This window comes from Diplotaxodon limnothrissa, unplaced genomic scaffold (assembly GCF_057381915.1).
Source record: "Diplotaxodon limnothrissa isolate DT_005_m unplaced genomic scaffold, D_limnothrissa_male_GT1.1 unmapped_scaffold_6, whole genome shotgun sequence".
NCBI classification, from domain to species: Eukaryota; Metazoa; Chordata; class Actinopteri; order Cichliformes; family Cichlidae; genus Diplotaxodon; species Diplotaxodon limnothrissa.
In genome coordinates, this window is record NW_028188560.1 from 1,000,745 (window position 1) to 1,013,879 (window position 13,135).

Here is a 13,135-nt window from a genome sequence, read left to right on the forward strand (position 1 = left end):
AAACATCAAAACAAAACAAAAACAACCCAACCAGGGTGGGCGGCGGGGGAAACAGGATGGAGGGCTCGAAACAAACCAAACAAGGAGCCAGAAACAAAAAAAAAAGAACAAACAACGGAGCCTGGAAAGCAACAGAACAAAACACAGGAACAAAGTCCAAAACAACAGCACCAAGGCCCAGGCATAGTCCAAAAGCAAACAAACAAAAGAGCTCACGAAAGGCGCAGAGGCCCAGGCAATAGTCTCAAAAAAGTTCAGGGGGGCCGGCCCGGAGGCTAACGGCACAACAGTCCAAACCCGGGCAGGTCAGGGGGGCGGCCCGGAGGCTGATGGTCCAAGAGCCCAGAAAACAGGTCAGGAGGACTGCCAGGCGGGAGGCACCGGCCAGGCGGGAGGCACCGGTGGCGACCGAGCAGATCAGGAGGCCGGCCGGGCGGGAGGCACCGACGACGACCGAGCAGATCAGGAGGCCGGCCGGGCGGGAGGCACCGACGGCGACGTAGTTCAGGGGGCCGTCCATGACGGCAATGGCGTCCAGTCATCGGCCGGACAGGACGTGCAGGACGAGCAGGCCGGACAGGACGAGCAGGACGTGCAGGACGAGCAGGACGAGCAGGCCGGACAAGATGTGCAGGACGTGCAGGCCGGACAAGATGTGCAGGAACAGACAGCATGGAGACCTCAGGAGCAGACGAAGCTGAACACTCGGAGGCCGGACCAGGCGGAGCTACAGAGGCTGAGGCCGGACCAGGCAGAGCTGCAGAGGCTGAGGTCCGATCAGGCGGAGCTGCAGACTCGGGGGCCGGACCAGGCGGAGCTGCAGACTCGGGGGCCGGACCAGGCGGAACTGCAGACTCGGGGGCCGGACCAGGCGGTGGAGCCGGTGGTGGCTGAACGGCCTCGCCAGAACCATCAGCAGACACAGGGACGTGCTGGCTGGGTCCTCCCGGACCCCCAGCTGACGAGGCAAGAGGCTGAACGGGCCCCTCGGATCCTCCAGCAGGAAGAGTCGGCTGAAGCGGTTCCTCGGACCCTCCAGCGGAGACAGGTGGCTGAACGGGCCCCTCGGACCCTCCAGCAGAGACAGGAGGCTGAACGGGCCCCTCGGATCCTCCAGCAGGAAGAGTCGGCTGAAGCGGTTCCTCGGACCCTCCAGCGGAGACAGGTGGCTGAACGGGCCCCTCGGACCCTCCAGCAGAGACAGGTGGCTGAACGGGCCCCTCGGACCCTCCAGCAGAGACAGGAGGGTGAACTGGCCCCTCGGATCCTCCAGCAGGAAGAGACGGCTGAAGCGATTCCTCGGACCCTCCAGCGGAGACAGGTGGCTGAAGCGGTTCCTCGGACCCTCCAGCAGAGACAGGTGGCCGAACGGGCCCCTCGGACCCTCCAGCTGACGAGGCGTGAGGCTGAACGGGCTCCCCGGGCCCTCCAGCTGACGAGGCGTGAGGCTGAACGGGCTCCCCGGGCCCTCCAGCTGACGTGGCGTGAGGCTGAACGGGCTCCCCGGGCCCTCCAGCTGACGAGGCGTGAGGCTGAACGGGCTCCTCGGGTCCTCCAGCTGACGAGGCGTGAGGCTGAACGGGCTCCTCGGGTCCTCCAGCTGACGAGGCGTGAGGCTGAACGGGCTCCTCGGGTCCTCCAGCTGACGAGGCGTGAGGCTGAACGGATGACCGAGGAGAGGAGCGACGGTGGCGTCGCTTCCTTTTAGACGAGGGAACAGGAACCGGTGGAGAAAACGGAGGGAGAGAGCAAGCTCACTAGCCCTGACTTGCTCTCTCCAGGCAGTTTTGGTGTTCCCCAACTCACATCTAAAACCTGCAGCACATTGGCCCTTGAGGCCTGGAGTTGCCCATCTCTGGCATAGAGAGATGAAGACAAAATGCACTCTGTGGGAGAGAGAAGACAAAAGGTACTGACATTCAGTAGTGACAGAGATATGTACCGCTGCGCTCGGAGCAGTGACTGGGGAGATCAAATGCCGATCATTCGGGGTGTAGAGGAAGACGTCAACAGTGATTCAGAGTGACGATTCAGCCGTAAAGACAGACTGTGGAAACATACGATACATAGACAAAGGAGCTGCAAATTACATATACAGCCAGGCTCAGCAGGCCACAGCCAGGCTCCACCATCAGCCAGCAGGCCACAGCCAGGCTCCACCATCAGCCAGTAGGCCACAGCCAGGCTCCACCATCAGCCAGCAGGCCACATCCAGCAGACCCAGCCAGGCTCCACCATCAGCCAGCAGGCCACAGCCAGGCTCCACCATCAGCCAGCAGGCCACAGCCAGGCTCCACCATCAGCCAGCAGGCCTAGCCAGGCGCCATCATCAGAAATTCCGCTTCCGGGTCCCTCGTGGTGGCCGCCTCGTGCTCTCGCTTCAGTATGCCACCCAAGAAAGGCCCAACACCAGAGGAGGTTGAGGACATTAAAACCTCCCTCGGAGCGCTGTGCGGAGACGTGGCCGCAGTCAGGGCACAGCAGGAGCTGCTTCTGGGGCTTCTGGAGGAGGTAAAACAGCTACGCCTCCAAAATGCCGAGAAGGACAGACGGATCATGGATCTCGAGCGGCGGGTGGATGAGCTGGAGCAGTACACCCGTACGAACGACGTGGTCATCAGCGGTATTAAAATCAAGCCGCGCTCGTATGCGCGCGCGGTGGCCGGGAACGTCGGGGAGCCCAGCGACGAGGAGACCCGCTCGGTAGAGCAACAGGTGGCGTCCTTCCTCCAAAGCAAGGGGATAGAGATGGACCTGGAGCACATAGAAGCATGTCACTCACTGCCCAGGAGGAGTGACAGACTGCCGGCCATCATTATGAGATTTGTCAATCGGAAGAACAAGGTCGCACTGCTGAAACAAGGACGCAAACTGAAAGGCACGGACGTTTTCATTAATGAACATCTGACACGAAAAAACGCAGACATCGCGAGGAAGGCAAGGCAACTGAAGAAGAACGGTAAAATACAACATACATGGGTAACAAACTGTAAGATTTTCATTAAGCTAAACGGGACACCAGAAGAGGCAAAAGTACTGATAGTGAGGAACATGGAGGATCTGGACAAGTATAACTGACACCAATGTATCAATTACACCAGGAAATGACATGGACACGTTGAAATTAGTTCTTCAACAGAAAGTAATTGATCTAGATTGTGAATATAAGGAGCATAATATAATAGATCCAGAAATAGATTCTGAAAGTAACTTTCTCTCTTCTTTTGTTAAAAATTGTAATTATTTCACTCAGGAACAATATGAAAAAGAAATTAACCTAGACGGGAAGCTCTCATTAATTCACTTTAACAGCAGAAGTATGTACTCTAATTTTGATCTCATTAAGGACTATTTGCAACAATTTTCTCGCCCCTTTAGTGTTATAGCCATCACTGAAACTTGGTTCAATGTCGATAAAGGAATAGATTTTTGTTTGAATGGATATGATTTAAAATACATGAATAGATTAAATAAGGCGGGCGGCGGGGTTGCTATATATGTTCATAACTCTATAAAATATAATGTTGTAACAACTATGTCTATGGCTATTGATGGAATTTTGGAATGTTTGACTATTGAGATTATGAATGAAAAAAAGAGAAATGTTATAATAAGTTGTATATATCGGACACCCAGTTCAAGTATTGACACTTTTAATGAATGGATAGAAAAAACGTTTGCTTCGGTGAACCAAAAATTACTATTTATCTGTGGTGATTTTAACATTGATTTGCTAAATCCAACAAGGTTAAAAGCCATTGATGACTTTACTGACACAATGTACAGCTTATCACTATATCCAACAATAACAAAGCCAAGCAGAATAACTTCACATAGCGCCACTATTATTGACAACATTTTTACTAATGTCATGGATTTCCAAATTAATAGTGGTCTGCTTGTCTGTGATATAACTGACCACTTACCAGTTTTTACTTTGTGTGACTGTGATTTAAAAAAAATAGATACCAAGATCATGATAGCAAAGCGAACAATAAATGAAGAAGCAATTCATGCCTTCAATTTCGATTTAGCACAACAAGATTGGAGTTCGGTGTATGAAGAGTCAGATGTGGACAAGGCTTATGATAATTTCCTAGATATTTTTACTATGTGGTACAATAAACATTGTCCTGTAAACGAACACATGACAAAGAAAAAAAAGATAAAAAGTCCTTGGCTCACAAAAGGAATTATTAATGCTTGCAAAAAGAAAAACAATCTGTATAAACAGTTTATCAAAGTAAAAACAAAAGAAGTGGAACAAAGATATAAAGCATATAGAAATAAATTGACTGATATTATAAGAACGAGCAAACAACTTTATTATAGAAGAAGATTATATGAAAATAAAAACAATATAAACGGAACTTGGGATGTGTTAAACAACTTAATTAAACAAGGATCTTCTGGAACATCATATCCTGAATATTTTACTGATGCAAATGGTGAAACATGAGTAATATTGTCGATGGGTTCAATAAATTCTTCATAAATGTTGGCCCTGAACTAGCAGCGGACATCCCGTGTCATAAAAATGAAAATATCAGTAATATAAAATCAAATCCCTTTTCACTGTTCCTCTCAGCTACAAATGAGCAAGAAGTAATAAATATCACATTAAAATGTAAAAGTAAGTCTTCAATGGATTATCATGACATAAATATGTCTGTAGTTAAACAGGTTATTCTGAATATTGCTAGTCCCTTAACATATATCTGTAATTTATCATTTCAGTCCGGTTGTTTTCCAAAAAAAATGAAAATTGCGAAAGTAATACCACTATATAAAAGTAATGACAAACACAGTTTTACCAATTATAGGCCTATTTCTCTACTGCCTCAATTCTCAAAAATTCTAGAAAAACTTTTTAATTCAAGATTAGAAAAATTCCTTGAAAAACATCAAATAATAAATGTTGGTCAGTATGGTTTCAGAACGCAAAGAACCACTTCAATGGCGATAATTGAGGCAGTAGAAGAAATTACTGATACACTGGATAAAAATAAATATGCAGTTGGTATTTTTGTTGACCTCAAAAAGGCCTTCGACACAATCAATCACTCAATTTTACTGGATAAATTGGAAAGATATGGTATTCGAGGGAAAGCTGGTAACTGGTTAAAAAGTTACCTAACAGGTCGGGAACAATATGTTAGCATAGGGCCATTCAGAGAAACTTAGTATTACATGTGGTGTTCCCCAAGGGTCAGTGTTGGGACCAAAACTTTTCAATGTATACATAAATGATATTTTTGATGTTTCTCAAGTACTTAAACTCATACTGTTCGCAGATGACACCAACATATTTTTCAGTAGCGATGATTATACTGATCTTGTAATGACTGTAAACAGGGAGCTAAAATTAATAAAAAAATGGATGGACATAAATAAATTATCATTAAATATAAATAAAACTAAAGCAATGTTTTTTGGTAATTTAAAATATAATATAGAATTACCAATTATCATTGAAGGTGTACCAATTGATAATGTGAGTGAAAACAAATTTTTGGGAGTTATAATTGATAACAAAATTTCATGGAAACCCCACGTCAGACACATAAAAACCAAAATTTCCAGAAGCCTCGCAGTTTTGAACAAAGTGAAACAATTCCTTGATAAAGATGCACTTCGTACTCTGTACTGTACCCTGGTTCTTCCATATCTTACATATTGTGTGGAAGTGTGGGGAAATACTACGGTGGCCCCTAGAGACAAAGCATGTATAAACTCCAAAACACTTACAAATTCCAAATAGCACGCACAAACTCCTCAACACATACAAAATCCAAAACACATGCAAACTCCAAAACACATGCAAAATCCAAAACACGTACAAAATCCAAGACACGTACAAGCTCCAAAACACATACAAAATCCAAAACACGTACAAAATACAAAACACGTGCAAACTCCAAAACACGTGCAAACTCCAAAACACGTGCAAACTCCAAAACACGTGCAAACTCCAAAACACGTACAAAATTCAAAACACGTACAAAATTCAAAACACGTACAAAATTCAAAACACATACAAAATCCAAAACACGTACAAAATCCAAAACACATGCAAAATCCAAAACACGTACAAAATCCAAAACACGTGCAAACTCCAAAACACATACAAAATCCAAAACACGTACAAAATTCAAAACACATGCAAACTCCAAAACACATACAAAATCCAAAACACGTGCAAAATCCAAAACACGTACAAAATTCAAAACACGTGCAAACTCCAAAACACATACAAAATCCAAAACACGTACAAAATTCAAAACACGTACAAAATTCAAAACACATGCAAAATCCAAAACACGTACAAAATCCAAAACACGTGCAAACTCCAAAACACATACAAAATCCAAAACACGTACAAAATTCAAAACACATGCAAACTCCAAAACACATACAAAATCCAAAACACGTGCAAAATCCAAAACACGTACAAAATTCAAAACACGTGCAAACTCCAAAACACATACAAAATCCAAAACACGTACAAAATTCAAAACACGTGCAAACTCCAAAACACATACAAAATCCAAAACACGTACAAAATTCAAAACACATGCAAAATACAAAACACGTACAAAATCCAAAACACGTACAAAATCCAAAACACGTGCAAAATCCAAAACACGTACAAAATTCAAAACACATGCAAACTCCAAATCACAACGGAAGTGCTCCAGGACGCTAGGGGCAGTGTTGAGCTCGATTTGTAAAATAAACGGCAAGTTTGTTGCAAACACATGGGCTCTAGTCTCCGTTGCGCTTCCCAGGTTGCCTAGCAACTATGATACTAACAGCTGGAAACGTGTCATACAACTTTTTTTGACAGAAATGAAGGAGAACATTTTTTTTTTCATTTGTTTGTTTGTTTCTACAAGAGCTTTGTGTGATTTGATAAGTATCTGAGGCTGAGACCACAGGACAGTAAAACATGATTTTTGGGCTTCATTTCTGTACTGAACAGTCATTTAAGATTAGCTAGTAAATAACAATTAGCTAATGTTGTTCATGAGACTAAAGTCATATCACTTTGGTAATGTAAATATAATATGGCCAATATTATGGTTATTATATTAGTCATTATTAGGTATTACAGCAGTGAACATGAACTCTTTGTCAAATACTGAGCTTCAGTACAGATTCAAGTTGCAGTTATTTACATGTCTTACCACCTTAAATCTTCACTCAAAGACAAGTATATAGGAATGACTGCCAAATTTATTTGCCACTGAAGCCGAAGGATGGCATCTGAATAAAACCTCTCTTGACATGCCTAGATGACATTAAAGCTTGGTTGGCTCTAAACTTTTTAAATTTGAATGAAAAGAAAACAGATTTGTTGGTGTTTGGACCCAGTGGCCCCTGTGAGTCCTCTTCTTTTCATTTGGAACCCCTGGAGGTTTATTTTAAACCTGTTGTTACTGCCCTTGGTTTTAAGTTGGACCAGTCCATTTTTATCATTTAAGGCGACTGGCAAGAGTGAAATCGTTTCTTTCTAGGCAGCACTTTGAAACCGTGATCCATGCTTTTCTTTCTTCCCCTGTGGACTACTGTAACGCACTTTATGTGGGGGTCAGTCAGTTGTTACTCTGACATCTGCAGCTGGTTCAAAATGTATATTGACAGTGCATAGGTGTATCATATATAAGAGACAAATGTTGTTCCTTCAGTATGTTGGCATTACTAAATTTGGCTCAAATGCTTACATACATGTGTAAAAAGAAAATGTACAAGCTGTGAGCTGTTTCAAATCAAATCACTTTTATTGTCACATCACATGTGCAGGTACATTGGTACAGCACATGTGAGTGAAATTCTTGTGTGCGAGCTTCACAAGCAACAGAGTTGTGCAAAATACAATAATGTAAACAAGCAAAATACAAGAATGGCTACATCTGAAACTAATAAATATATGTACAATATATAATAGTATATATATGTTTCTGATAAAATGAAGAGTAGACTGATGTATTAAATATTCCTTTATTGGGTGAGAAAATCAGACCATGTCATAACTGCTTTAAGTCATACAGAATAGATATCAGAGCTTTAAACAGGCTGACGTCTGCTAAATGGGTCAAACTGGGCAGAAAGTATACAAACACATAACATCCTTATAGAATATGATGTAACACTATAGATCAACTTAGCTCAGAATATATAAAGCATATAAACAATTACAGCAATATGATGCAACAAACACAGCAGTGCTACTGATCCAAAATCCTCAAAGCTTCATAGAACTGAAACAAACATTTATTTTTAGCTCCATTCTGCTGCTGATACATACTTTAGGTTTCTGAACATTGAACTTGTTGCTGCCTTTCATAGTGTGTAACTTGAAGGCCCTGAGTACTTTCTCTCACACTGAAAACACTGGGATGATAACATTATTTGAACATTACCTAATAAGACTGATTCAGGACAGACAATTAGTTATTTTAAACTTTTCTAGCAGTCCTTCACAAACAGGGAACAGTCTGTCTATTCTCTCCATCTGTCAGTTGCTGCTGGCTCTTCCTCCTCCTCTTCCTCACATACTGCTGAGATTGTCCTGGTGGATCATCAGGGGTGCAAAGCCTCACAGATGATGTAATGCAGTGGGTCCCTCAGTCTGTCCTCACTCTGGACACTTGCAGGTGTCACACATAGAAATCAAATGTGTGATAAGCTGCAGGATTCAAACACAAGTGTGACTTATAAATACATGTTCATACTTTTATTCCACAATCAGAGAGAAAGAAACAGAGAGAGAGTGCAGGACAGACAGGTGACAGTCTCAGGTGTACACACTGCTACAAAACAGCACCAGAGAAGGAGGATTTAGTGTTTGTGTCATTACGAGTGCTAAACAAGAAGAGTTCCCAGATGGTACAGTGGACACATGTGTGACTCCTGTGATTAAAGCATCTTTCTTTCAGCTTAAGGAGTGAACCGTCAGCTGACTGACATGACTGACTTTAATTACGCATAAAATCATCACATTCTCTGTAAGATTAAAGTCAGCTATTGAACGGCGAATATTTTGAAGTGAAGGCTTTAAAACCAAGTTAGTACAAACGTCGCTAATGTCACATAACTTTCCCGACATGTTGCCAACAGTAATGTTTTAATGTTCTTCATTATAAAAACATTTGCGCATAAATAAGTGACATAATATTCAGTACTTACTTCTGGAAGTTTACTCTTCGTCCGCTCCGCTTCCGCCGTTTTTTTTCGGCAAAATTATCCAAACCACCGCCGCGCTATGAAGTCTGGGATATGTTGGGCCATGAAGGCTACACAGACCCATCCTTAAAATTCAGGGAAATTAAGGACACATTTGAGGGCCGCATTTCGAGCAGCCTTTGAATTGGGACAGTCTTTGTCGTGTCACTGTGACATAATCAGCCTTAAAATGCGGCCTTTAAGGCTGCAGACCCCAAATCCGGTTATTGGTACTTCCTGGCTTCTGTAGTTACTAGGTAACAAAAGCTCAACACTGCCCCTAGCGTCCTGGAGCACTTCCGTTGTGTTTTGGAGTTTGCGCGTGTTTTGGGGTTTGCGCGTGTTTTGGGGTTTGCACGTGTTTTGGATTTTGCACGTGTTTTGTATTTTGCACGTGTTTTGTATTTTGTACGTGTTTTGTATTTTGCATGTGTTTTGTATTTTGCACGTGTTTTGTATTTTGCATGTGTTTTGGAGTTTGCACGTGTTTTGGATTTTGTACGTGTTTTGGATTTTGCACGCGTTTTGTATTTTGTACGTGTTTTGTATTTTGTACGTGTTTTGTATTTTGCATGTGTTTTGTATTTTGTAAGTGTTTTGGAGTTTGCACGTGTTTTGTATTTTGCACGTGTTTTGTATATTGTACGTGTTTTGTATTTTGTACGTGTTTTGTATTTTGCATGTGTTTTGTATTTTGTACGTGTTTTGGAGTTTGCATGTGTTTTGTATTTTGTACGTGTTTTGTCTTTTGCATGTGTTTTTTATTTTGTAAGTGTTTTGGAGTTTGCACGTGTTTTGGATTTTGTAAGTGCTTTGGAGTTTGCACGTGTTTTGTATTTTGTACGTGTTTTGGATTTTGCATGTTTTTTATATTTTGTACGTGTTTTGTCTTTTGCATGTGTTTTTTATTTTGTAAGTGTTTTGGAGCTTGCATGTGTTTTGGATTTTGCACGTGTTTTGGATTTTGTAAGTGTTTTGGAGTTTGTACGTGCTTTGTCTCTAGGGGCCACCGTAAAATACATATAAAAATACAACTAATCCATTAGTCACAGTACAGAAACGAGCACTGCGTATTATTCACAAGGCTGGTTATCTAGATCATACTCACAAATTCTTTCTTCAGGCAAAGTTACTTAAATTCCAGGATCTGGTTAATTACAATACATCCATAATTTTGTATAAAGCTTTTACTAAACTTTTACCGGCAAATTTACAAACTAGATTTGAAATTCGAGAAAAGGTTTATAATGTGAGAGGCTTTGGAGAATTCAAATTACCCAGAACTCGAACAACCCGTAAAGGCTTTTGTGTGTCTGTATGTGGTGTGAAAATCTGGAACAGTCTGAGTTTACAATTGAAACAATGCAAAAATATTCATAGATTTAAATTTCTCTACAAACAGTTGGTCTGGTCACAGTATACTCAATGATGGGTTTTAGTGTGCTCTGTAATGTCTGTCCTCTTACCATTGCTGGTATGGATTCCAAAATAAAAAATAAAAAATAAAGTGTGCGTATGTATGTACATATATGTACTTGTGTGTGTAGATATATATGTATGTATATGTATGTGTGTCTGTTACTTGTAGTTATTACTGCCTGTTACCTGTGGTAATGCAATTTATAATTTATATATTCTGTATTCAGTTATGAAGGCTCTAATTGTTGGTTGCGAGCTGCCGCTTAGATGCTTGTATCTGCCCGGGGCTGTTGATGGGTCTGTATGCAATGATGGGCGTAGCTGCGGGAAGTTTATTGTTTTTTTTTGTTGATGAGTGAGTATAGGGGTGGGATTTAATAAGTTTTCTTCGTCCCACTCCTTTTTCAGGCAAGTTTTGTTTTTTGTTTTGTGTATTTTATGTTCAATATAGGTATTTGTTGTGCCTGAAAATGAATAAATAAAAAAAAAAATAAAAAAAAGTGTCCTTAGCAAACTGGCTAAGCCGGGGATTATGCCGAATGATGGCCTCCACCGCGCTCAGCCCCACTGCCATGGTCCTTAAATCCGAGGACTGGGCGATGCGGTCGAGCAGGCTCACCAGCCGCTCCATCTCGCCGCTGAACTCTGAGAAAAAGGAGTCTGCAGGGTCCATGTTCTGGTCGCGATCTTCTGTTAGGTGTGGCTGTGTGCAGACAGGAATAGGACCCAAGGTGCAGACTCCGGAGACAGAACTTAAACCAAAACAGCTTTAATGCTGAACTCAAACATAACATAACTGGGAAAAAAAGGTCAAAAATAAACTAACACCAGCGGATTGACAAAACACACAGCAAAATAAACGGTAGATCGCGACACGGACACAGAGAAACACAGGGCTTAAATACACAGAGGGAGCAATCAGGGAATGGGTAACAGGAGGGAAACACAGCTGGGGCAAATCAGGCCTAACGAGACAAGGGGAAGCAAAACCAGACACATTAACATCAGACATAGACTTTCAAAGTAAAACAGGAAACACATAACACAGACTGAACAAAGACACAGACTCGCACGCACTGCAACAGAGGGAACAGAGACGTGGGACCAGGGCAGACACAAACACTGACTGGACACGGGGATATAGCCACTAAGGACACACAGAGACGCGAACTAGACAAGGGGATACAGCTGACAGGGGAGACAAAGCAGCTAGAGAAGACAGAGACATAAACTATAAGACAGAACTCAAAGAAACCAAAGACTAGAAAGTGTAAATAATATAATAAACTCAAAACCCCTGGGTCAACGACCCAGGCATCCTAACAAGTGGGGGAACACTAGGATCTGTTGTAGTGGCTCAGCGTGGGGAAAATACTAATAGCTCACAATAATAATGGGCTGTGATCAGCTGACCTGCTGTTATTTGTGGATTTACACAAGTGAATTCAACAAAATGTAAGCAGATGTTTCACATCTGGGCTGAGTTCCAACATTTTTCTGTATATTGTCTTTATATCAGACAGTATGAAGTTGGTATGAACTTAAATATAAATGAATCTCTGCTACACTTGATGTAACCTTTCGCTGACCACCACAGTCACTGTGATTTCTCCACGTTAATGGTAAATGGACTGGTTCTTATACAGCGCTTTTCTACTCTGAGTACTCAAAGCGTTTCATACAACTTGCCTCATTCACACCAATTCATTTTTCTGCATAAGTGCTTTCTATCTAACAGTCACACACATGTATATGTCATTCATACTCTGATGGACACATCGGAGAACAACTTGGGATTAGTATCTTTCCCAAGGATATTTGGCATGCATACTACTTTCCACATCCTGCTCTACATTGTCACATTACATGTGTAAATCTGCAGTTTATTTCACTGATTACAACACACTGCACTCGTTCCGGCCCAATTTGACTCCTGAGTATGAACACAATCACTGCAGTACTTTCAGCTTTCTCTTTCATCTCTCTGTACCTCAGGAGTTTGATCCACAATGAAAAAACAGCGCACTCTAATGGCTTCAAGCTGGAATTTGAGCTCACTCAACAGACCAATGGACGTCAGATTCCTGTTATGCCTTGTGCCACAGCTGACTGTGATCTTGAGTGGGCTGAACTACTGACACAAGTGTCAGTTTTTCTGCTCTAGTAAATGAAAGAAATCTTTTTCAGCATAAAGTGCAGTAAATACATGTGTCAAGGTTCAGATATCTCATTACTCAAACTGTCTTATAATGAAAAAAGAGAGCTCTTTAATCACTGTAAAATCAGAAATTTCTATAGTTGTGAAATAACAGAAAGATCTCTATCATTTAAACATTTATTTATTGACTGTCTGTCCATGGTGTTACTGTGTCTGCTTGTGAGTCTGTCTGTTGAGTTCAGTGTCTTGTCTGGTTCTTTGTGTCTGTAAGTTTCCTGTTATATTCTGAAGGTCTTTGTCTCATGTGAGTGTGGTCAGTTTACGTTTCCCCTG

At 42.1% G+C, this 13,135-nt stretch overlaps 1 protein-coding gene across 1 annotated transcript in view; it reads right to left on the minus strand.

Annotated features, from left to right (window-relative positions):
- LOC146606821 (uncharacterized) overlaps positions 1-13,135 on the minus strand; it is a 45,944-nt gene that overhangs the window by 11,430 nt on the left and 21,379 nt on the right. The gene's annotated exons all lie outside the window — the stretch shown is intronic.